Source organism: Vulpes vulpes, chromosome 13, assembly GCF_048418805.1.
Source record: "Vulpes vulpes isolate BD-2025 chromosome 13, VulVul3, whole genome shotgun sequence".
NCBI classification, from domain to species: domain Eukaryota; kingdom Metazoa; phylum Chordata; class Mammalia; order Carnivora; family Canidae; genus Vulpes; species Vulpes vulpes.
Window position 1 is genome coordinate 151,550,798 of NC_132792.1, and position 24,280 is coordinate 151,575,077.

The 24,280-nt window shown below is 37.7% G+C and overlaps 1 protein-coding gene, 1 non-coding gene and 1 pseudogene across 6 annotated transcripts in view; all 3 read right to left on the minus strand.

Annotated features, from left to right (window-relative positions):
• SYT14 (synaptotagmin 14) overlaps positions 1-24,280 on the minus strand; it is a 209,038-nt gene that overhangs the window by 20,268 nt on the left and 164,490 nt on the right. The gene's annotated exons all lie outside the window — the stretch shown is intronic.
• Positions 11,392-11,522, minus strand: LOC112907176 (U4 spliceosomal RNA; annotated as a pseudogene).
• Positions 18,934-19,077, minus strand: LOC112907175 (U4 spliceosomal RNA). Its single transcript, XR_003232730.2, has one exon. It is a non-coding gene; the product is annotated as a U4 spliceosomal RNA (small nuclear RNA).

Consider the following 24,280-nt stretch of genomic DNA (forward strand, 5'->3'; position numbering starts at 1 on the left):
CATGGAAGTTAAACATACTACTAAGCAATGAATGGGTCAACCAGGAAATCAAAGAAGAAATAAAAAATACATGGAAGCAAATGAAAACGAAAACACCATGGGATGCAGCAAAAGTGGTCCTAAGCGGAAGTGTATGGCAATACAGGCCTACTTCAAGATGCAAGAAAAAGCTCAAATAAATAACCTAACCTTATACCCAAGGGAGCTAGAGAAAGAACAACAAACAAAGCTTAAGGACAACTGAAGGAAGGAAATAATAAAGATTAGAGCAGAAATAAATGATACAGAAACTAAAAGAAACAATAGAACAGATCTTTGAAACCAGGAGCTGGTTCTTTGAAAAATGAATAAAATTGATAAATCTCTAGCCAGACTTATCAAGAAGAAAAAAAGAAAGGATTCAAATAAATAAAATCACGAATGAGAGGGAAGAAATAACAACCAGCAACAAAGAAATACATTTATGAGAATATTATGAAAAACTATACGTCAACAAATTGGACAACCTAGAAGAAATGGATAAATTCCTAGAAACATATAAACTACCAAAACTTCAAACTTGAAGAGACCAGCAAAGGAATGACTCAGTAATCAAAAAATTCCCAACTGACAAAAGTCCAGGACCAGATGTCTTCACAGGTGAATTCTACCAAACATTTAAAGAAGAGTTAGTATCTATTCTTCTCAAACTATTCCAAAACAATAGAAAAGGAAGTAAAACTTCCAAATTCATTCTATGAGGCCAGCATTACTCTGATATCAAAAGCAGTAAAGACACTACTATAAAAGAGAACTACAGGCCAATATCCCTGACGAACACAGAAGCAGAAATTTTCAAGAAAGTACTAGCAAACTGATATCACAATACATTAAAAAATTTATTCACCACAATCAAGTGGGATTTATTCCTGGGTTGCAAGAGTGGTTCAATATTTGCAAATCAATCAACATGATACATCACATTAATAAAAGGAAGGATAAGAACCATATGATCATTTCAATATATGCAGGAAAAGCATTTCACAAAGTACAACATCCATTCATGATAAAAACCCTCAATAAAGTAGCTTTACAGGGAACATATCTCAACATAATAAGGGCCATCTATGAAAAACTCACAGCTGATATCACTCTCAATGGGGAAAAACAGAGCTTTTCCTCTACGGTCAGGAACAAGACAGGATGTCCATTCTCACCACTTTTATTCAACACAGTACTGGAAGTCCTAGCCACAGCAATCAGACAACAAAAAGAAATAAAAGGCATCGAAATCAATATGAAATAAAACTTTTACTACTCGCAGATGACTTGATTATATAGAAAACCTGAAGGACTCCACTAAAAAACTCCTAGAACAGATAAAGGGATTCAGTAAAGTTGTATAATACAAAATCAATGTACAGAAATCTGTTGCATTTCTATCCACCAATAATGAAGTAGCAGAAAGCAAAATTAAGCAATCAATTCCATTTATGACTGCACCAAAAACAATTAGCTACCTAGGAATAAACCTAACCCAAGGTGTACTCTGTACCCTGAGAACTTTTATAAAACGCTGATGAAAGAAACTGGAGGACACAAAGAAATAGAACATACCATGCTCATGGCTTGAAAGTACAAATATTATTAAAATGTCTATAGTTCTCAAAGCAATCTACACATTTAATGCAATCTCTATCAAAATACCATCAGCATTTTTCACAGAGCTGGAACCAACAAACCTAAAATACGTATGGAACCACAAAAGACTCCAAATAGCAAAGCAATCTTGAAAAAGAAAATCAAAGCTGGAGGCATCACAATTCTGGACTTTAAGCTCTATTACAAAGCTGAAGCAATCAAAACAGTATGGCACTGGCACAAAAGTAGACACACAGATCAGTGGAACAGAAGAGAAAATTCAGAACTGAACCCACAATTGTACGGTCAACTAATCTTCAACAAAGCAGAAAAGAATATCCAATGGGAAAAAGAATGTCTCTTCAACACATGATGTTGGGAAGCCTGGAGAGCAACATGCAAGAGAATGAAACTGGACCACTTTCTTCCACCATACACAAAAATGAATTCAAAATGGATGAAAGACCTAAATGTGGAGCTGTCAAAATCACAGAAGAGAACACAGGCAGCAACTTCTTTCTAGACAGGTCTCCTGTCTATAAAAAGTAAACTATTGGGACTACATTAAAATAAAAGCTTCTGCACAGCGAAGGAAACAATCAACAAAACTAAACGGTAACCTGTGGAATGGGAGAAGATATTTGCAAATGACATATCTGATAAAGGGTTAGTATCCAAAACATATAAGAACTTATATAAATCAACACCAAAACCCAAATAATCCAAAATAAAGTAGGCAGAAGGCATGAACAGACATTTTCCCAAAAAGGACATCCAGATGGCCAACAGACACATGAAAAGATGCTCATCATCACTTACCATCAGGGAAACGCAAATCAAAACCACAATGAGATGTCACCTCATGCCTGTCAGAATGGCTAAAATCAACAAAACAAGAAACAGTAAGTGTTGGTGAAGATGTGGAGAAAGGGGAACCCTATTGCACTGTTGTGGGAATGCAAACTGGTGCAGCTGCTCTGAAAAACAGGACAGAGGTTCCTCAAAAAGTTAAAAATAGAGCTACCCTATGATCCAGCAATGGCGTGGCTATATATTTAGCAAAAGAATACTAATTCAAAGGGATATATGCATCCCTATGTTTACAGAGGTGTTATCTACCATAGTCAAATTATGGAAACAGCCCAAGCATCCATCGATTGATGAATGGATAAAGAAGACGTGGTATGTATATATAATATAGAATATTATTCAGCCATAAAAAAGAATTAAATGTTGCCATTTGCAACGACATGGATGGAGGTAGAGAGTATTATGCTAAGTAAAACAAGTCAGTCAGAGGAAGAGAAATACCATATAATTTCACTCATATGTGGAATGCAAGATACAAAACAAATGAGTAAAAGGAAAAAAAAAGAGAGAGGCCAACCAAGAAACAGACTCTTAACTATAGAAAACAAACTGATGGTTATCAGAAGGCAGATGGGTGAAGGGATGTGTGATATAGGTGATGGGGATTAAGGAGTGTACTTGTGATGAGCACAGGGTATTGTATGGAAGTGCTGAATCATTAACCTGTACACCTGAAAGTAAAATTACATTGTATGTTTCTAAAGGGAATTTAAATAAAAACTTAAAAAAAAAATAAAATTACACCTATCCCTTTGCCACTAGTCTTATTTTTTCCCACATACTACTGATAATCTTCTCGTATGCTGTACACCTATTATGTTCATTATGTTTATTGTGTCTCTCTCCCCTTCCCCACAGTTTAAGTTCCATGCAGGTCAAAATTTATTTCTGTTTTTCATTAATGTACACCAAATAACTAGAGCAATGTCTGGCAAAGTATGTGTACAATAGATGTATGTTGAATGAATTTCTAATTTCATTGCAATGTGGTCAAAGAATTTTATATGATGTTGATTCTTTGATATTTGGGGAGACTTCCTTTGCGGCCTAGCATATGGTTGCCATTTGTAACTGTTCTACATATGCTTACATTTATTAAGTAGAGGTCTCATATATAAATCAGACTTGTTAAGTGTTACTCAAAGCTTCCATATCCTTACCTGTATTTTTCTCCTTGATCTATCTATCCCTGCTTATTTCGATTTTCTGAGCGTTCAACAATCTCTCGGCTCACCATCAGTTCTTCCACCTTCTTTCTTTCTTTGAATTCAAGGTTCTTATGAAAGTATATGCTTTAGTTGTTACTCCAGCAATGATCTATGGGTGGTAAACTCTCTTGGCCTTTGCCTGAAAATATCTGGAGTTTGCTCTCTTCTCCAAGTGATAATTTAGGTGGTGATAATATTCTAAGTTGGTATAATCATCTACCTTGGCAACTTAAAGATACTATACCACTGCCTTCTGGTCTTTAGCACTGTTGAGAAGCCTTCTGTTAGAGGAACTGTTGTTCCCTTATATTTTCTCCGTGGCTACTTCCATTGTTTTGTGTTTGGGCTTTTGCCCCCTCACTGTAATTTTTTTTTTAAAAGATTTTATTTATTTGAGAGAGGGAGGGAGGGAGGGAGAGAGAGAGAGAGAGAGAGAGAGAGAGAGAGAGAGAGAGGCTAGAGAGAGAGAGAGAGGACAAATGAGTGGGGCTCAGAGAGAGAGGGAGAAGCAGGCTCCCTGCTTAGTGGGGCTTGATTCCAGGACCCTGGGATCCTGACCTGGGCCAAAGGCAGATGCTTAACCAACTGAGCCACCCAGGTGCCCCTCACTGTAACTTTTATAGGTGTGCATTCATTTTGATAATCCTGTGTAGGATCTGTGTTTACTCAATCTGATGACCTAAGTATTTCAAACATTGTCTCTCATTTTCTACAGTCACTCATTCTGCATTTCTTATAAGAAAATATATTTAACATTTTCATTCCACCCTTCATTTTCCTGACCCTCTTATTCATGTTTTTCATTGATTCTATTTTTAGTGACTCTATTTTTCATTCTGGAAGTTCCATATGGTCATTATTTAAATCTGCCTCCTTTTCCATATTGTCTTGTTCTTTCCTTGTGGTTTCTATTACTCCTTTTAGCTCTTTACTCATTTAAAGCATATTTATTTTATAATCTCTTTCACAGTGTTCTATTAGTTTACATCCTAGAGACGCCAATATACCTACCTCTAGGGTCTCCTGACTATCATTCATGGTGGATCATTTTTTTTTTCCGGTAGGAATTCTGTATGGTCTGGGGTTGGCTACCTGAACAAAACAGGATGTCATTCAAGGAAAGAAGCAGGAAGTAATAGGGATAGCATTATTGGCAGAAAACCAACAGTGTCCATAGTACCAGTATACCTAATATTTTTATTCTCAGTTTGTTTAATGGTTTTTAGAATCACTCATATTCATCTCACAGTCCTGATTTATTTGTGACCAGACTTCAGGCTACTTGCAAAAAAAGTAACTATAAACAGTATACACTGTTTTTCTTACTAAAAGAAACAGAAAAGAATAGAGGCAAAACAGCTATTAGTATAAAAGTTTATTGGCTGCTTGTCCTGTTCAAGGCACTGTAGTAGGACAAAAAGATGAACTGATTTTAAGGCAGACTATTAAAAAAAATGCCTTGAGAAGTTTTATGGGAGAATAAAGGTAGATTTGATGAATTCTGGGTTATCAGAAACTCTATTCCTGAGAGGAGATATTGGAAGTTGGCCCTAGAGGGATTTCAATAGGCATGGGGAATGGCATTTCAGACATTTGAGCGAAGGCCCACGTGCAGATAGCATTTGGCAAATGTAAACTGATCCGGTTTGGCTGGTGTATGTGGGGGAAAGGAGTAAAAAATATAGCTACAAAGGAAAGTTCAAGCCAAATTTACTCACTTAGCACGACTTCTATCAGACACTTGTCATACTGCACTGTAACCTTTGCTTTGTGTGTCATTCCTACCAGACTGGAAGTCCATTGGGGGCAGAACCTTGGTTCTAGTTATTTTTGTATGCCCCCAACTATCACTTGGCAGGCATTTAATAAATACTGTTGAATGAGAAGCATAAATTGTGAAAGACATGAAACGTGGTGGCGAGAAAAGCTGGACCTGCTCTACAAGCAGTGGAAAACAGGAGAGGCAATTTGAAGTGGGGAGTAACAGGCTCAGATTTGTCTTAGAAAAATAACCTAAGGCCAAACACGTGGCAGGACTGAACCCTGGGGCAGAGGGCACCTGGGGCAGAGGGCATACCTTGTGCTATGATAGCTAAGTCTTTCCTTGAGACAGTACTCACGGTCTGTCTTTGTGTACATCTTACATCTTAAGCAAAAAAATTGCAATTTTTCACCTTGTAGCAAAACATCAGGCTTTGAAAAAATCAAATTTATAATCACTGATCCTAATTAGAGATCTAGAAGCATGTTATAGTGGCAGTAATCATGAAGGATTTTTGTAACCTAACAACTTCAGTACATACTAAGAACTATGACTTTTGTTTCAAAATTAAGGTAGCTGACTGACTTCCCTGTCTTCTTAGGGTCTATCACATTTCTGAAAATTGCAAAAGGTTTTCTTCTTCTTCTTCTTCTTCTTCTTCTTCTTCTTCTTCTTCTTCTTCTTCTTCTTCTTCTTTCTTTCTTCTTTTAAAGATTTTATTATTTATTTCAGGGGTGGGGGAGAGAGAGAGCAAGAGTGCAGGTGCAAGCACGCAAGTGGGGGTAGGGGTAGAAGGAGAGGGAGGGAGAGAGAAAGATTCCCTGCTGAGCACAGAGCCTGAAACGGGACTCCATCTCATGACCCTGAGACCACGACCTGAGCAGAAATCAAGTCAGACACTTAACTGACTGAGACACTCAGGTGCCCCATGCAAAAGCTTTCTTTCTCTGAGATGTTTGAGTCACTGGCAATACTTACCGGGTTGCTAAGCTAGTAAAGACTGTTCCCCAGAGATGCCCTCATGTATAACACATCTGGGGGAGGTGTGAGCTTTTTAAAACTGGTCACTGAGCTTAATGAGTGCTAGGTTCACAGTTACTCCTGTGCAAATTAGTGTATTCCAGATGTGTTAAATGTTCCCTTTAATTAGTCTGTTTTAAATAAGATGATTCAAATCTAAGTCTTTAATAGAAACATATATATACCTATATATTTTTAACTACTGGAAAACTAAATAGAATGATAATTAGAAAACAACAGCCTCAAATTATTTCTAAATACCTTCTAGGTTTGGGATTATATTCTGTTATCCACAGGCTCCTGGTTTTCCAACTGTGGTTAGTGGAATCTCTTGAATTTCACTTTTTTAAAAAAGATTTTATTTATTTGAGAGATAGTGACAGAGAGCAAAAGTAGGTAGGAGAGGGAGAAGCAGGAAGCTTGCTGAGCAGGGAGCCTGATGTGGAACTTGATGCCAGGACCCCGGGATTATGGCCTGAGCTAAAGATGGACATCAACCTCCTGAGCCACCCAGGTGTCCCTTGAATTTTACTTTTAAAATATAGTTTTATCTATTTAAAAATGAAACAACAGGGGCACCTGGATGGCTCAGGAGGTTGAGCCTCCAACTCTGGATTTCGGCTCAGGGTGTGATCCTGGGGTCCCAAGATTAAGCCACATGGTGGGCTCCCTACTGGGAGTAGAGCCTGCTTAAGATTCTCTCTCTCTCCCTCTGCCCCTTCCTACTCAAGAAAAAAAATAATAGCAGGACAAGCACATAAATGAGTATTAACACAAAGAGGCAGTACAACGTGCAGGTGAGGAAAGGAAAACTAGTGAGACAGTCGGGGTAAGTCAGTTATGGGAATGTGACTTTTGGATATGGTACTTAGCATCTCCATGTTTTAGGGTTTTTTGTTTTATTTTGTTTTTTTTGTCTAAAAGATGTGGAATAACTGTTCACTTCCTTAGCAGTTCTACCACTTGTTAACATACAAGAGAACAGTGCCTGCATCTGTACTGCAGACTTCACTCAACATTGTTTGTATTTTGGGCTAAACATTTGTGTTGAATTGAGAAGTTTCTGGAGACTGCAGAGTAAACTGTTTAGAAAGAGAGATACCATTTCTAACCCCTTATCTGCATCAGTCAGAGTCTTCTCTGTATGGTGCAATTTGAAAAAAGAAAGAAATTGGATTCAGGGCTGAAGTAAGACTAAAACATATTATCAGCAATTGTATAATCGTAGGTACAGGTGCTCTGGAGTAAGACAGTTGGGCTTCTATGTGAGCTCTGCTATTTTGCCATCTGTGTGACTTTGGACATGTTTTAACGTTTGCTTCAGCCTCAATTTCCTTATCTGTAAAAGGAAGACAGAACTAGTACTACACCTTAAAAAAAAGTTTTATTCTAAATCTTTTGCTTATTAAAATGGCTCCGTTATTTTTAGCGTCTGATGTTGTAGGCAAAATATTATAAAATAAGATTTCTGTTGGTAAAGTATCACTGTCATCTGCTTTATATATTTGGGTTACAAATAATATTCCATTTGACATGCAGGGTGTGAATGCTTGAAAAGCATGAACACCATGTACCACACTATCTTTATATCCTTAGGTTTGTGAATGGTCCATTCAAATGACCAAATTTGAAACACTGTAAGACTGTGCTGCCCCCTGCTGACTTGGTTTCTCCAACATATTTTGAGTCTGGGGAAGTCAAAATTTCTACTTTAGCATAATGGTTAAGTAACCCAAAGGTAGGCTACAAGACAATAATGATGCAGATGGTAAAATATTATATGTAGCTCTAAATAATGTCTGAAGTTTGTCAAGACACTGAAGTACAAACAACCTCATGGTGGGAACAAATAAATACAATAATAAACTCCTAATTGTGTAATCTTTAACAAATTTAGATACCCCATTCCAAATAACCGTTACAATTGCTATTGTTTTAAGTGTTGCTGACACCTTGTGGAAAATGAGCAAAATATATACATTTTGGCTTCATTTAAATCCTCAATAATTATTTCCCTGATTCTTTCATTGAATTAACAGCAGCTTGATCTTTATTTCCCATTAGAATAGCATTTTTATCTTGACTAGTTGCAATGTACTAAATATATACTTTCCATGCTAGAAATCTTGGGCATCTTCTCCCTTTTAATCTCATATATCCAACCAGACACATTCTCGTGATTTTTTCCTCCAGAAATTATCTCAAAATTGGCTCATCCTTACTACAAAAATTCTTCTAATAGTCTTATCACATAATAGTGCAAAGAGTACTTGACAAGAAATCAAAAGAGCTAAGAGCGATGCTACCTGTTGTTAGCCCTAAGACATTCAGTAACTTATCTAATGAAATTCTCAATTTTCCTCATTATAAAATAGAGACTCTTTTTCATGTCCTGTTTAGTAATAAGATTACATGAGATAGCATAAAAGAAGTGCTTTGAAAACAGATCACTCTGACAATTTATTTCTTAAGGTAATAGCATCTTAGTTAGCTTTTACCCATATTATTGCTTTTTATGCACCTAGATCTATGTACTCCGCCATGGGGGTGTGGAGTGGGAAATGGAGGACGGGAAGCATGGGGAGAAAGCAGACAGAGAAGAAATTCTCTTTGTTCAGTTAAGTCAACTACCTTGTCCAGTCAATCTGTTACTTACTTTAGATTCTTTGAACTTCAGCCTTACAACTCTCGTCTGTAATGTTCTTAGGTCTTTCGATGACCATTTTGAGTCAGCTTACCACACTCTGTGTCACCAATTTCCAGGCCAGAGGAAAGACATCAGACACTAGTAACCCACACTTCCATAAAATTGGCTTTGGTGGTGATGTACCTCTTCTCAAATATAGTTAAGGGCAGAATAGTGAAGTAAGGACCTCTGAAAATCTGCTCCTTCATTCAAGTGAAAAGGATATTGGCAAAAATTGTCAAAATCAGCTTTTCCAGAACTCCTAGTTAACCAAAGTCTTGCAATCATCCAAGGAGTGCTTGTGCAAGAGAAATGGCTGAATACCAGTAAGAACAACAAGCTTTGTTGTTACCCTATTCCCATCTTCCAGTCTCTAGTTCCATGGTAGCCTTGAAAATCGACAGTTTCGGGATCCCTGGGTGGCGCAGTGGTTTGGCGCCTGCCTTTGGCCCTGGGCGCGATCCTGGAGACCCGGGATCAAATCCCACATCGGGCTCCCGGTGCATGGAGCCTGCTTCTCCCTCTGCCTATGTCTCTGCCTCTCTCTCTCTCTCTCTCTCTGTGACTATCATAAATAAATAAAAAATAAATATATATCTTTAAAAAAAAAAAAGAAAATCGACAGTTTCACAATGCTAAGGTAGCCATGAGAAACAGCAGCCTAGCAGACAGTGGAGGGATCAGAAAAGGTTTGGAGATTCCCCAAACCTGATTCTCAGAGAACTATCATTACTTGACTTGTCTGAGAGGTCCCTGAAAAGTTTCATTCTCAAGCTTTGTTTTGATTTGACCTTACTCAAAGCTTGATATATGTGTACAGTATATCTGTATCCTAAGGAAATTTGCAGAAACAATTAGTGGCAACTGCTTAAACATCATAGCCAACTGAGAAAGCAGGACTAGTTGGAGCAAACAAGAGGTGGATGAAAAAGCTGCAATAAAAATCTCGGGAATGAGAAGTTCACTGGGGACTTTGATAAGCTCCAAAACATTCCTAGGAGTCAAAAATCCATGTTCATATGTAGGGCTATGCACATGCCCAAGAAAGCCCTGGAAAGTTCCTAAAGTCATCTCTGGCTGACCCTGAGGCTCAGTGCATGCATGAAGTGAAAGATGAGGCACAGCTACAAACTTGCTGCTGGTGCACTGAAGGCATGCCAAACACACAAATGCTAGGAGATGTTATATAAGCATTTAAGGAAATCTTGGTCCAATCACATTAGCTGACAACTAATCTGACTGAAGAGACTCCAGTGGCTTTCCCTCTCTCTTTGCCCTTCCTTCCTGTCCCAAAGCCTACACATGCGTACACACACACACACACACACACACACACACTCTTTCTCTCTGAGCTCTCTCTCTCTCAAAAGAAAAAATAACTCAAACCACACAAAGAGAATTAACTACATAGGTAAATATAGAAGACAATATAAATGTATTTTAGTTTGTAAAGTTGTGGGAGGGTGAGTAATGCCTCCAACAAAGAGGTCCACATCCTAATCTCCAGAATCTACTAATATTTTACCTTATACAACAAAAGTGACTTTATTAGTTTGGGATACCTGGGTGGATCAGCATTTATCATCTGCCTTTGGCTCAGGGTATGATTCTGGAGTCCTGGGATCGAGTCCTGCATCAGGCTCCTTGCAGGGAGTCTGCTTCTCCCTCTGCCTATGTCTCTGCCTCTCTTCCTGTGTCTCTCATGAATAAATAAAATCTTTTTTTTTTTAATAGATAGGGTTAGATTAAGGAGCCTGATGTGAGGACATTATCCTGGATTACCTGAAAGGGCCCGATGTAATCACAGGTCCTTAGAGGAAGGCGGAGGAGTAGAAGGCAAAGAAAGAGAGAGAACCGTGAAGATGCTATACTGCTGGCTTTGAAAATGGAGGAAGAGGGGCGCCTGGGTGGCTCAGTAGTTAAGTGTCTGCTTTGGGTAAGGTTGTGATCCTGGGGTCCTGGGATTGAGTTCCGCATAACTCTCCTTGCAGGGAGCCTGCTTCTCCCTTTGCCTGTGTCTCTCATGAATAAATAAATTTTTAAAAAAATTTTTAAAAAACTGGAAGGAGAAACCCATGAAAAAATGCAGATGGCCTCTAAAAGTTAGAAAACTGAATGAATGAAGAAAGCAAGCAAGGTCTCTTTGGTACTTTCAGAAAAAACAGCTCTTCTGAAATATTTTGGACTTCTGACCTCCAGAACTGTAAGATAATAAATTTTCGTTGTTTTAAAGTTTGTGGCAATTTGTTACAGCAGCAACAGTAATATAATACATAACTCTTCACTATTATTTAATTAGCAATAATTGTGCCTCGGATAAACCTCATTGGCTATGATACTGCCACTGCACCAAGCTTTTTCACTATCTTATTTAAAAGACATGAAATAAATAATAAATATAATCTAGTTCAGATTAATACCAACTTAATTTCAGTAGTAAACAAAAACTTTAATAGTTGCATTCTCTTCCTCTTGTTAATTGTTATCCCCAGGTAAACCAATAAGAACTTAAAAAAAGAGAGTCAAAGAAACAAAGCAATTAAAATGGTATATTAGAAAATTACTATTTAACATAAAAGAAGGCAATAGTGGAGAAATAGAAAAAAAACAAAAAAAAAGGCATAAGTCATATAGAAAATGAATAATAAGATGGCTAATTTTAATTAAAATAATCAGCAATTATGTTAATTAAAATTAATAGTAAAATGTTTAATTTTTATGAATCTGTCTTATTAATCAGATGTTACATTAATATTAAAAGTATTTATATATTTATATTAAATCATATATAATTTAATTATTTATATTATATATTATATATAATAAATTATTTGTATTAAATATATTTATATATTTATATTTTTAAAAATGACCCAATTATATATTGTCTACAAGAGTTGTATGTTAGATTCAAAGATCCAAATAGATGGAGAGTAAAATGACTAAAAAAGACCTACCATGCAAACAGAAACCAAAAGGGAGTTGGTACGGCTGTACCAATGTCAGACAAATAGACTATAAGGGAAAAATTAATACTAGAGACAAAAACTCATTTTATAATAATAAAAGAGTTAATCTATCAAGAATATATAAAACATATATGCGGGGATCCCTGGGTGGCTCAGCGGTTTAGTGCCTGCCTTCAGCCCAGGGCCTGATCCTGGAGACCTGGGATCGAGTCCCACATCGGGCTCCCTGCATGGAGCTGCTTCTCCCTCTGCCTGTGTCTCTGCCTCTCTCTCTCTCTCTGTGTCTCTTATGAATAAATAAATAAAATCTTAAAAAAATATGCACCCAATAACAGAACCCAAAAATATGTGAAGCAAAACCTGATAGAATTATGAAGAAAAATAGACAATTCAAACAATAGTAGCTGGAGACTTCAATACCTGATTTTCAATACTGGATAGAACAACTAGACAGAAAATCAATAAAGAAATAGAAAGCAACTACATTCAAAAGATATCTATGTGATACTCAAACCCACAGGAGCAGAATGAACATTCTTTTCAAGTGCACATGGAACAATTCTTTATGGATAGAACATATGTTAGACTAAAAACAAGTCTCAATAATTTTTTTTTTAAAAACTGGGACACCTGGGTGGCTCAGTGGTTAAGTGTCTGCCTTCAGCTCAGGGCATGACCCTGGAGTCCCAGGATGAGTCTCACATCAGGCTCCCAGCATGGAGCCTGCTTCTCCCTCTGCTTGTGTCTCTGCCTCTCTCTCTCTCTCTCTGTGTGTGTGTGTCTCTCATGAATAAATAAATAAAATCTTTAAAAAAAATTTTTTTAAATCTAAAATCACACAAATTATGTTCTTGAACCACAAAGGAATTAAATTATAAATCATTAACATAAACACATTTTGGAAATTCACAAATATGTGCAATTTAAACAACACAATCCTAAATAACCAACAGGCCAAAGATGAAATCACAGGAAACTAGAAAAAAATTGGAATAAAAGCAAAAACACACCATATCAAATTGTATGGGATGAAGTGAAAGCTAGTGTAGAGGGAAATTCTGTTTTTAAGAAGAAATATCTCAAATCAACTGCCTAACTTTCTACCTTACAAAACTAGAAAAGAGCAAACTAAACTTAAAGCAAGGAAAATGAGGGGGATTATAAACATGGGCATAGAAAGATGTGAAAAACAACAAAGAAAATTAACAAAACCAAAAAAGTTATCATTTGAAGAGATCAACAAAATTGACAAGCCTTTAACTAGTACGATCAAGGAAAAAGAGCACTTAAATTACTAAAAAGATAAAAGAGGGTCATCACTACTGAACTTCCAGAAGTAAAAAAGACTTTAAGAAAACATTTCCTACAATTAAACAAGTTAGATAATCTAAATGAAATGGAAAAAAATTCCCACACAGACATAAACTACTAACACTGGCTCAAGAAGAAACAGAAAATCTGACTATACCTATAACAGGTAAAGACTGAATTAGTAACTTCTGACAAAGGAAAGCCCACTGGTAAATTCTATCTGTTGTGGGTTGAATGTGCCCCCTACAGATAATGTTCAAACCTTAATGCTTGTTACTTAAATGTCAAGTTATCTGGAAACAGGGACTCTGAGGGTTTCCTAAGAGGTAAGTTAAGAGGAGGCCATACTGCAGTATGGTATGGAACCCTACTCCAGTATGAGCGGTGTCCTTAATAAGAAGACAAAGAGAGGCACAAAGACCCACAGGGAGAACACCATGTGAAGATGGAGGTGGATTCTGGGCTGATGCAACTATTTCAGGCCCAGGAATGCTAATGACGGTGGCCATAACCAGAAACCAGGAGAAAAGCATGGAACAAATTCTCCCTTAGAGCTCTTAGGAGGAACCCACCCTGCCAACATCTTGGACTTGAACTTCTGGCCTCCAGAACAATGAGAGAATAAAGTTCTGTTGTTTTATGGCACCATGTTTGTGGTACTTTGGTATAGCAGCCTTAGCAAACCAATACACCGCCAAATGTTTAAAAACTTTGCCAAATAATAGAAAAGGAGGTAACACTCCCCAGTTTATTGCTTGAGACCAGTAATACCAAACTCAGGAATAGACATCACAAGTAAACAAAACTATGGATCTGTATCTCTTACATCACAAAAATCCTCAATAAAATATGTTCAAACCAAATCTAGCAACATATAAAAAGGATTATACATCATAATTGAGAGTTATTCTACGAATCTAAAGTTGCTTAACATAGGAAAATCAGCCAATGAAAAATGCCATAATAACAGAATAAAGGACAAGAACCACATGATCATCTCAATAAATGCAGACTAGGCATCTGGCAAAACCCAACACCCTTTCATGATAATAACACTCAACAAACTAGGAATACAAGGAAACTGTCTCAACCTGATAAAGGACGTATATGAAAAACCTACAGCTGACTAACATCATACCTAGTGGTCAAAGATTAAAATGCTTTCTCCCTACGAATAGAAATAAGATAAAAATGTCTGTTCTCACCACTTCAATTCAGTATTGTCCTGGAGTATCTAGTCAGGACAATTAGTGAGACAAATAAAGTGCTGTTAAAAATTATTCCGACGCCTGTTAACACAGCAAAGAAGCCTTTATAAGTATATCTTGGAGATATTGCGGGCTAGGTTCCGGACTACAGCAATAAAACTAGTATCACAATAAAGGCAAATGAATTTTTTGGCTTCCTAATGCATGTAAAAGTTATGCTCACCCTATACTGTAGTCCATTAAGTGTGCAACAGCATTATTTCTAAGAAAATAATGTATGTATCTCAACTAAAAAAATACTCTGTTGCTAAAAAATACTATTATTTGAGCTTTCAAAGAGTGATAATCTTTTTGTCGATGGCTGCTGAGTGACTGGGTGGTGGTTGCCAAAGACTGGGGTGGCTCTGGCAACTTCTTAAAATAAGACAATGAAGCTTGCAGCATCACTGACTCTTCCTTTCATAACTGATTTTCATAACTGATTTCTCTGTAGCATGTGATGCTGTTTGACAGCATTTTACCCACAGTAGAACTGCTTTCAAAATTGGATGTCAATCCTCTGAAACCCTGTTGCTGTTTTATCAATACATTTGTGTAATATTCTAAATCCCTGGTTGTCATTTCGACAACCTTCACAGTGTCTTCGCCAGGAGTAGATTCCAAGAAACCATCTTCTTTGCTTCTCCATAAGAAGCATCTCCTCAAATATTCAAGTCTTATCGTGAGATTGCAGTGATCAGTTGTGGCTTCCGGCTCTACTTCTAATTCTAGTTCTCTTTGCTATTCCCATCTGCACTTATTTCCTGCATGGAAGTCTTGAATCCCTCATAGTCATCCATGAGGGTCAGAAGCTACTTTTTCCAAACTCCCCTTAATGTTGATATTTGGACCTCTTCCCATGAATCACAAGTGTTCTTAATGGCACCTAGAAGGAAGACTCCTTTCCAGGTTTTAACCTTGTTTTGCCCAGATCCACCAGAGGGATCACTGTGTGTGACAGCCCTAGCCTTATGAAACGTATGTCTGGAGGCCTGGAGTCAAAACAATTCCTTGATCCCTGGGCTGCAGAATGGATGCTGTGTTAGCAGGCATGAAAACAAGATTAATCTGACAGTACATCTCCACCAGGGCTCTTGAGTGACCAGGTGCACTATGAACAAATGGTAATATTTTGAAAGGAGTCTTTTTTCCTGAGCAGTAAGTCTCAACAGTGGGCTTAAAATATTTGGTAAACCGTTGTAAACAGATGTGCTGTCATCGAGGCTTTGTTGTTCCATTTATACAGCAGAGGCAGTGTAGATTTAGCATAATTTTTTAGGGCTGTAGGGTTTTCAGAATGGTGAGTGAGCAGTGGCTTCGGCTGCATTAGCCCCTAACAGGAGAGCCAGCCCGTTGTTTGAAGCTTTGAAGTCAGGCACTGACTTCTCCTTTCTAGCTATTCAAGTCCAAATGGCATCTTCCTACAGTACAAGGCTGTTTTATTTACATTAAAAATCTGTTGTTTAGTGTGGTTACCTTCATTAATTAGCTAGATGTGGACGACTTGAGGCTTCTAGATCAGCACTTGCTGGTTCACCTTCCACTTTTCTGTTATGGAGGAAATTTCTTTCTTTAAACCTCGTGAACCAATCTCTGCTAGCTTCAAACTTTTCTTCTGCAGCTTCCTTACCTCTCAGCCTCCACAGAATTGAAGAGACTTAGCGTTTAGCTGTGCATTAGGTTTTGGCTTAAGGGAAGGCTGTGGCTGGTTTGATCCTCCACCTGCACCACTCAAACTTTCTCCATATTAACAGTAAGGCTGTTTCACTTTCTTACTATAATTCATGTGTTCACTGGAGCAGCACATTTAATTTCAAGAACTTTTCCTTTGAACTCACAACTTGGCTATTTAGTGCAAGAGGCCTAGCTCTCAGCCTTTGACATGCTTTCCTCACCGAGCTTATTCATTTCTAGCTTTTCATTTAAAATGAGAGACATGCAATCAATATTGTACTGTATATTAACTACCTAAAATTTAAATTAAAAAAATGAGAGATGTGCAATTTTTCCTTTCACTTGAACACCGAGAGGCCATTGCAGGGATATTAATTGCCCTAATTTCAATATTGTTGTGTCATAGGGAATAGGAGGGGGGAAAGAGATCGGGAAGAGCTGATTGGTGGCACAATCAGAACACACACAACATTTATCAATTAAGTGTGTGGGCTTAAGTGGGTGTGGTTTGTAGCAAGCACTCCAAGATAATTACAGTAGTAACATCAAAGGTTGCTGGTCACAGATCACTGTAACAAATACAATGATAAGCAAAAAGTGTGAAATACCATGAGAATACCAAAATGTGCACAGAGACATAAAGTGAGCAAATGCTGTCAAAAAAAATGGTGCCAATAGACGATGCAGGGTTGCCACAAACTTTCAATCTGTAAGAAATGCAGTATCTGCAAAGCACAATTAAGTGCAGTGCAATAAAATGAAGTAAACCTGTCTTCAGGACTACCAAAATAGGTGTCAAGATTATTGCAACTGGGGAGAAAGTTCAACTCCAAATACAGCAGAGGCATGTGGGGATTTATAGCCAATGAAGAGAATGAGGGGATCAGTGAATGAAAATTTTCAGACATCACAAGGATGGGAAAATTCTTGTTAAACTGACCTAACAGCATTTTTACTGAAGGCAGGTCAAGAACTATTACACCAAGGTGAGGATGAGAAACTTGATCAGCTATGAAAGGAGGGCTGGTCAAAGACAGGACAACCATCAAGTTGAGGCCTAGTCAAAAAGAGGGCTCAGGGGAGCCTGATTAAAATTTGTTGAAGGAGGGAGTCTCTGTCAAGGCATTCATACTGGGGGTGGGGAGTAAAATTTTCTCTATTCATAAATGACATGGTCTTGTATATAGTAAATCCTAACATACACCAAAACACAAACAAACAACGAACCCTATTAGACCTGTGAATGTATTAGGCAAGGTTGCAGATATGTGATCAATATACAAAAACCAATTGTATTTTTATACACCAGCAATGAACAATCTGAAAACAACAGTAAGAAGCAATTCCATTCACCATAGCATCGACGAGAATAAAATTCTTAGGAATAAATTTAACAAAAGAAGTGTAAGTTTTATACACTGAAAGCAACAAGATGTTTTAAAAAAAGAAATTAGAGACAAATAAATGAAATGTCATTTCCTATTAATGTTTTGAAAGGTTTTTTACTATTATTTTTTAAGTTATGAATTCCACCTTTTTTTTTTTTTAATTTTATTTTATTTATTTATGATAGGCACACAGTGAGAGAGAGAGAGGCAGAGACACAGGCAGAGGGAGAAGCAGGCTCCATGCACCGGGAGCCTGACGTGGGATTCGATCCCGAGTCTCCAGGATCGCGCCCTGGGCCAAAGGCAGGCGCCAAACAGCTGCGCCACCCAGGGATCCCTGAATTCCACCTTTTTAAAATTAATTAATTAATTTTTAAAGTAATCTCTACAGCCAACATGGGCTTGAACTCATAACCCCAAGCTCAAGAGTTACAGGCTTTACCAACTGAGCCAGTGAAGCGCCTCTGGAAGACTTAACAAGACAGTAACACTTCCCAGAGCAATCAATAGATTCAATGCAGTCTCTATCAAAATTCCAATGGTATTTTTTGCAGAAATGGAGATGCCAATTCTAAAATTCATGTGTAGCAAGGGACTCAACTAAAACAATCTTGAAAAAGAAGAGCAAAGTTGGAAGGACTCACATTTCCAATTTTAAACTTAGTACAAAGCTACAGCAATCAAGACAGTGTGGTACTGGCATAGGGCAGACATATAGATCAGTGGAATATAAATGAGAGTTCAGAAATGAAAAATTACATTTGTGGTTAATTTTTTTTTGAAGAGTGCCAACACAATTAAATGAAAAAAAAAAAAAAGAGTAATCTTTTCAACAAACGGTATTGGGACAACTGGAAATCTCACATGCAAAAGAATTAATTTGAACTCCTACTTTACACCATATAAAATAATTAACTAAAAATGGATCATAGACCAAAATTTAAAAGCTAAAAGTATAAAATCCTTAAAAGAAAACATAGGAGTAAATCTTCGTGACCTCAGATTATGCAATGATTTCATAGCTATGACACTAAACACACATACAACAAGAGGACAAATAAATTGGACTTTCTGAAAATTAAAAACTTTGTGCTTCATGGGACATCATCAAGAAAGTAAAGGGACAACACATAGATGGGAAAAAATATTTTCAAATCATTTTTCTGATAAAGGGCTTGTTTCTCAGGATATATAAAGAATGCTTTCATCTCAATAATAATGAGATAAATAAGCCAATTTAAAAGTGGACAAAGGATTTTAATTAGCAATAATCGTGCCTCGGATAAACCTCATTGGCTACGATACTGCCACCGTGCAAAGCTTGGACAAAGGATTTTAATGAAATTTCTCCTAGAGGGCATATGAATGGCCAATAAGCACACGAAAAGAAACCCAACATCTTTAGGAGGGAGATAAAAATCAAAACCACAGTGAGAGGGATCCCTGGGTGGCGCAGCGGTTTGGCGCCTGCCTTTGGCCCAGGGCGCGATCCTGGAGACCCGGGATCGAATCCCATGTCGGGCTCCCGGTGCATGGAGCCTGCTTCTCCCTCTGCCTGTGTCTCTGCCTCTCTCTCTCTCTCTCTGTGTGACTATCATAAATAAATAAAAATAAAAAAACTTTAAAAAAAAAAAAAAACCACAGTGAGCTACTACTTTACACCCACTAGGATGGCTAATATGTATATTATTATCCACACACACACACACACACACACACACTCCGACAATAAGAAGTGTTGGAGAGAATGTGGAGAAATTGGAACTCTTATACATTGTTGGTGGGATAGTAAAACAGTGCAGCCACTCTGAAAAACTGGCAATTTCTAAATATGTTAAGCATTGAATTGCCAGCAATTCCAGAACTAGGTGTATACTTAAGAGAAAAGAAAACAATGATGTATATTCGTAACATGGAGCAATATTATTAACCCTAAAAAAAGCAGGGAAGTGTGGACACATGCTGAAACATGAATGAACTTTGAAAACATCACGTTAAGTGAAAGAAGCCAGACACAAGAGACCATATATTGTATGATTCCATTCATATAAAATGTCTAGAAGAGGCAAAACTCTATACAGACAGAGGGCACATTAGCTGGTTGCTAAGGGCTGTGATTGTTAATGGGTACAGGATTTTCCTTTTGGTTTTTTGTTTTGTTTTAAATAATATTTATTTATTTATTTATTTATTTATTTATTTATTTATTTGAGAGAGAGAGAGAGAGAGATAGCAAGAGAGGGAGCAGGAGCAGGGAGGAGAGGGAGAAGCAGGCTCCTCACTGAGCAAGGAGCCCAACACGGGGCTGGATCCCAGGACCCTGGGATCATGACCCAAGCTGAAGGCAGATGCCTAACCGACAGAGCCATGCAAGTGATGCTAGGATTTTCTTTTTGGATGATAAAAATGATACAGAATTAGATAGTAGTGATGTTGCATTTCTCTGTGAATATTCTAAACACGTGATTTGTATACTTTAGAAGGGTGAATTTCATGGTATCTGATTTATATCTCAATATAGTTGTTATGAAAAATTATTTAAGGGCTCCATATATATCAGCATGATATAATTTTAGAATGAGTCTCAAATAAATTTAATCTAGTGATTTTCAAATATTTTACTAACGGTCGCCTTTGAAAATAATAAAATCTTACTTCAAGTTCAACCATGAAACAGATAGGTGTAGTGTCATATTGAATGCACTTATCAAGTTCTAACTTATAACAGGCCATTTGGTTAAAAACAGAACTTGATAGTAAGGTTGTGGGCAACAGTGCAGCTATGGATTAGGTTGGCATCCAGTGTTTGCTGTTTTATTTTATGTACAATATTAATAAAGTCCTGATAAATTGTGAATTACCATGGCTTGCTATGTCAGAATATTAATCTGTTTAACTGATGGATAAAGCTGGAAAGATAAAGCTATGGAAAATTAAAATTAAAGAAACTTTTCAAGTTTAGTCTCCAATGGTATCTAGCAATTATGCACATCTTAAAGAATGTATTACCCGGAATTCACACAATTCATTAAAACAATCTATTACTAGATTGTAATAGATTGTAATACAACAAAAGCACTCACTAGTATTGACTGTAATGCATCAACTTAGTAAAACTGTTATGGGCAGACATGGATTGGACCAAATTAACCAGTACACATCAATACCAAGCTATAATACTCCTAAGCAAGGACATAATTACAAGGATTTCAAATATAGAGAGGTAACGGCAGCTTGATTAATAAATCTACAGGGAAGAAAAAGTACATAGTGTGGGTTAACATGTTAATAGCTTCCACTGAATTAAAAGTGAGTAGATAGCATGTATTTGTACTGATTTTTACAATCTTAAATTATACTCTCATTTTAAAAGAAATTTGTTTTTAAAAGATTTATCTGATAGAGAGTGAGTGTGCACACACACACATGTGAGCAGGGGGAGAGGGAGAGAATCTCAAGTAAACACCCCACTGAGCCTGACATGGGGCTCCATCTCAGGACCCTGAGCTCATGAGCTGAGTCAAAACCAAAAGCTGGATGCTCAACTGACTGAGGCGACCCAGGCAGCCCCACTTTCAAAAAGGAAGTTATAGGAAACTTCCAGAATCCAAAAAGTATTTCTGTAGAACATGGCTCAAATCCACCTATTTTACCTAACTGTGCTTATCTTAGAGATGAAGTAAGTCAGGCTAAATATTTAAATTCTCAAAGTTTTATATCCTACAGAAAATGAACTGAGGTTCAGGATTCTGAATTCAGGATTCTTAGTATCATAGTCCTTCTCACGACCAAGTTTATATTCCCCAGTCTGGTTTGCAAGGATCTCTATAATCTGGCTTCATTCTAATAGTTTTTCCCTCCACAACTGGTAAGAGCCATGAGGTCCCAACAATTCCACTAGAGAAGATGGGCAGCAACTGTTGGACAGGCACTGATGAGATGGGGATGGAGACGTTGGCAGGGGCAGTACCAACAGCTCATCAAGAAAGCAACACACAGTGGCTGGAGGTTGTGGCCTGAGGATTTCCCTCTCAATCGTGAGGCCCACAGCCTATTCCTCCTGAGAGTTCCTGTTATTATTTGAGATGGCTTTCAGTGGGGGGCTGGTAAAAATTATGCAACAGGATAAAGTCCCCTCAAGTCCGCCCATAACACACAAATTTCATTTATTTATTTGGATTTATTTATTTATTTGAGAGAGAGAGAAAGAACGAGCAAGCATGCACAAGCTCAGGAAGGGCAGAGGGAGAGAGAGAGAGAATCCCAAGCAGACTCCCCACTGAGCATGGAGCCTGATGTGGGGCTTGATCCCAGGACCCTGAGATCACCACCCGAGCCAAAAACAAGAGCTGGATGCTCAACCGACTGAGCCACCCAGGCGTCTTGACACAAATTTATTTTCATAAATTGTTAAGTTGTTCCAGGATCCGTGAATCACTCACGTACAACAGGTTTCAATGTGAAGCTCCTGTCATCTGACGGCGCCATCCTTTCCCCTTAGGCGGTGACTTCAACTAGCAGTTGTCTTGTAAGGCCTGCTCAGTTACTGAGGATTTTCAACTGGCTCACAGACTGCTCCTTTACCCCACCTCTCTCAGACTTCAAGTGCATTACATTTCTACATGAATCCTGGGCACTAAGTTATTTGATTTTTTCAAATATTTTTTGAAAGATTTTTTTGATTTTTTTAAATGATTTTTAATGATTTCTGCCTTCTAGTGTCATTATTTCTTGGATCTCAGGATCATCGGAGGCTGTGGCTAGGTCTTCACCCAAATTACTAAGTAAAAATCCCAGGTGCTAATGAAGCACAAGTTCTTATCCATGTGATCTTATCACTCAACTCCTCTCGCAACATGACTATCATGACTATGACTGGACCTCTAGTCTCCTGCCACCATAGTTTCTGTTCATCAGCCCCTTTCTGCCCTTACTTCCTCCCCCATCAATTTTCTAGTCCAAGATTCATCACTTCAATCATTCTCTTGCCTTAAACATCCTTGCTCTCTAACTAGTCAACACACTTGCCTGGCTAGCAAAATGCTAACCTTGGATGAATTTGACAATTCCTTCACTGTACTGGGGGGATGATCACACAATGGAGTGGACTGTCACCTTGTCTGGGCCATCATCTGGTTATATTTATAAACTTATTATGCTTCTCTAGTAAATTTATTTTTCCATTTTCTCAATGATTCTAAATCTCTTATTTTCCTAAAATCACCTGACCCCATTTCTTTTCTCCTTCCTCATTTTTACCTCCTTCTACACACGCAGATGGACACACAGACACACACACATGCCGTGTAATCTTCCTCAATTTTCTGCCAAAATATCTATAAACTTTGTTACATCTAGATCCTCTTCTTCTTTCTTACCATTGTTGTAAGAGAAAGTATCCCTATTTCAGACCAATTTCTCCACAAAGTCCTCAAACTTTGCTAAGAATACTGCATATCTCTATTTCTCTCATATCCTAAATATCTCTCCTCACTGGATTCTTCCCATCCATATTTAAACATGCTTAAGTCTCACTCATATTTTTAAAAAACTTTTTTTAGATCCCAAACCTTCTTCCAGATAACTCTATTCTCTTTCCCCCTTTCTCTTCTATCTTTTCCCCATTCAGTGCCAGCCCTCATTAAAGAGTTCGACTGCCTTAGCATCATATACTCAGCTCCCACTCACTCCTGAGCTCATCGTGCTCCCACTGCTCCACCGATACTACTCTCATTATGATCACCTAATGAGACCATGTTAAATCTAATTGGTGTTAGAATCATCTTAGTTAACCATGTAGTAATTAATATTCAATACAGTCAATTACTTTCTGTTTGAAACCTAATCCTTGGTTTCTGTGATACTACCCTCTCATTTTGTTTGTTTTCTAGGATTTTTATTTTTATTTGAGAGAGACAGCACAAGCAGGGGTAGGGGCAGAGGGAGAAGGAGAAGAAGACTCTTCTCTGAGCAGGGACCCGATATAGGGCTTGATCCCAGGACTCTGGGATCATGACCTGAGCCAAAGGCCGATGCTTAACTGACTGAGCCACCTGCGCACCTTTCTTTTTTTCCTTCCTTCCTTCCTTCCTTCCTTCCTTCCTTCCTTCCTTCCTTCCTTCCTCCCTTCCTTCCTTTTCTTTCTTTCTTCTTTCTCTCTCTCTCTTTCTTCTTTCTTTCTTTCTTTCTTTCTTTCTTTCTTTCTTTCTTTCTTCTTTTTCTTTTTTTCTTCTTTCTTTTTCTATTCCTCTTTCTAGTTGTGACAAGGACTGCTAATTCTGAACAAAAATCTATCTTCCATTTCCTTCTGGGCACATGGCTTCCACGTTTTCCAGTTTCTTTTGGAGTCAGGTATGGACATGTGACTGAAAATGAAATGTAAACAGAAAAGACATAGGCCTGAACCTCAAGACACTGGGCAAGCCTCCTGCCTATCTTCTTTTCCTTTCTCCCATCACTTGGAACCCGGGTGCAACGGAGATCAAGCTTTGAACAATCACATAATGACAATGCCCTACAGTAAGA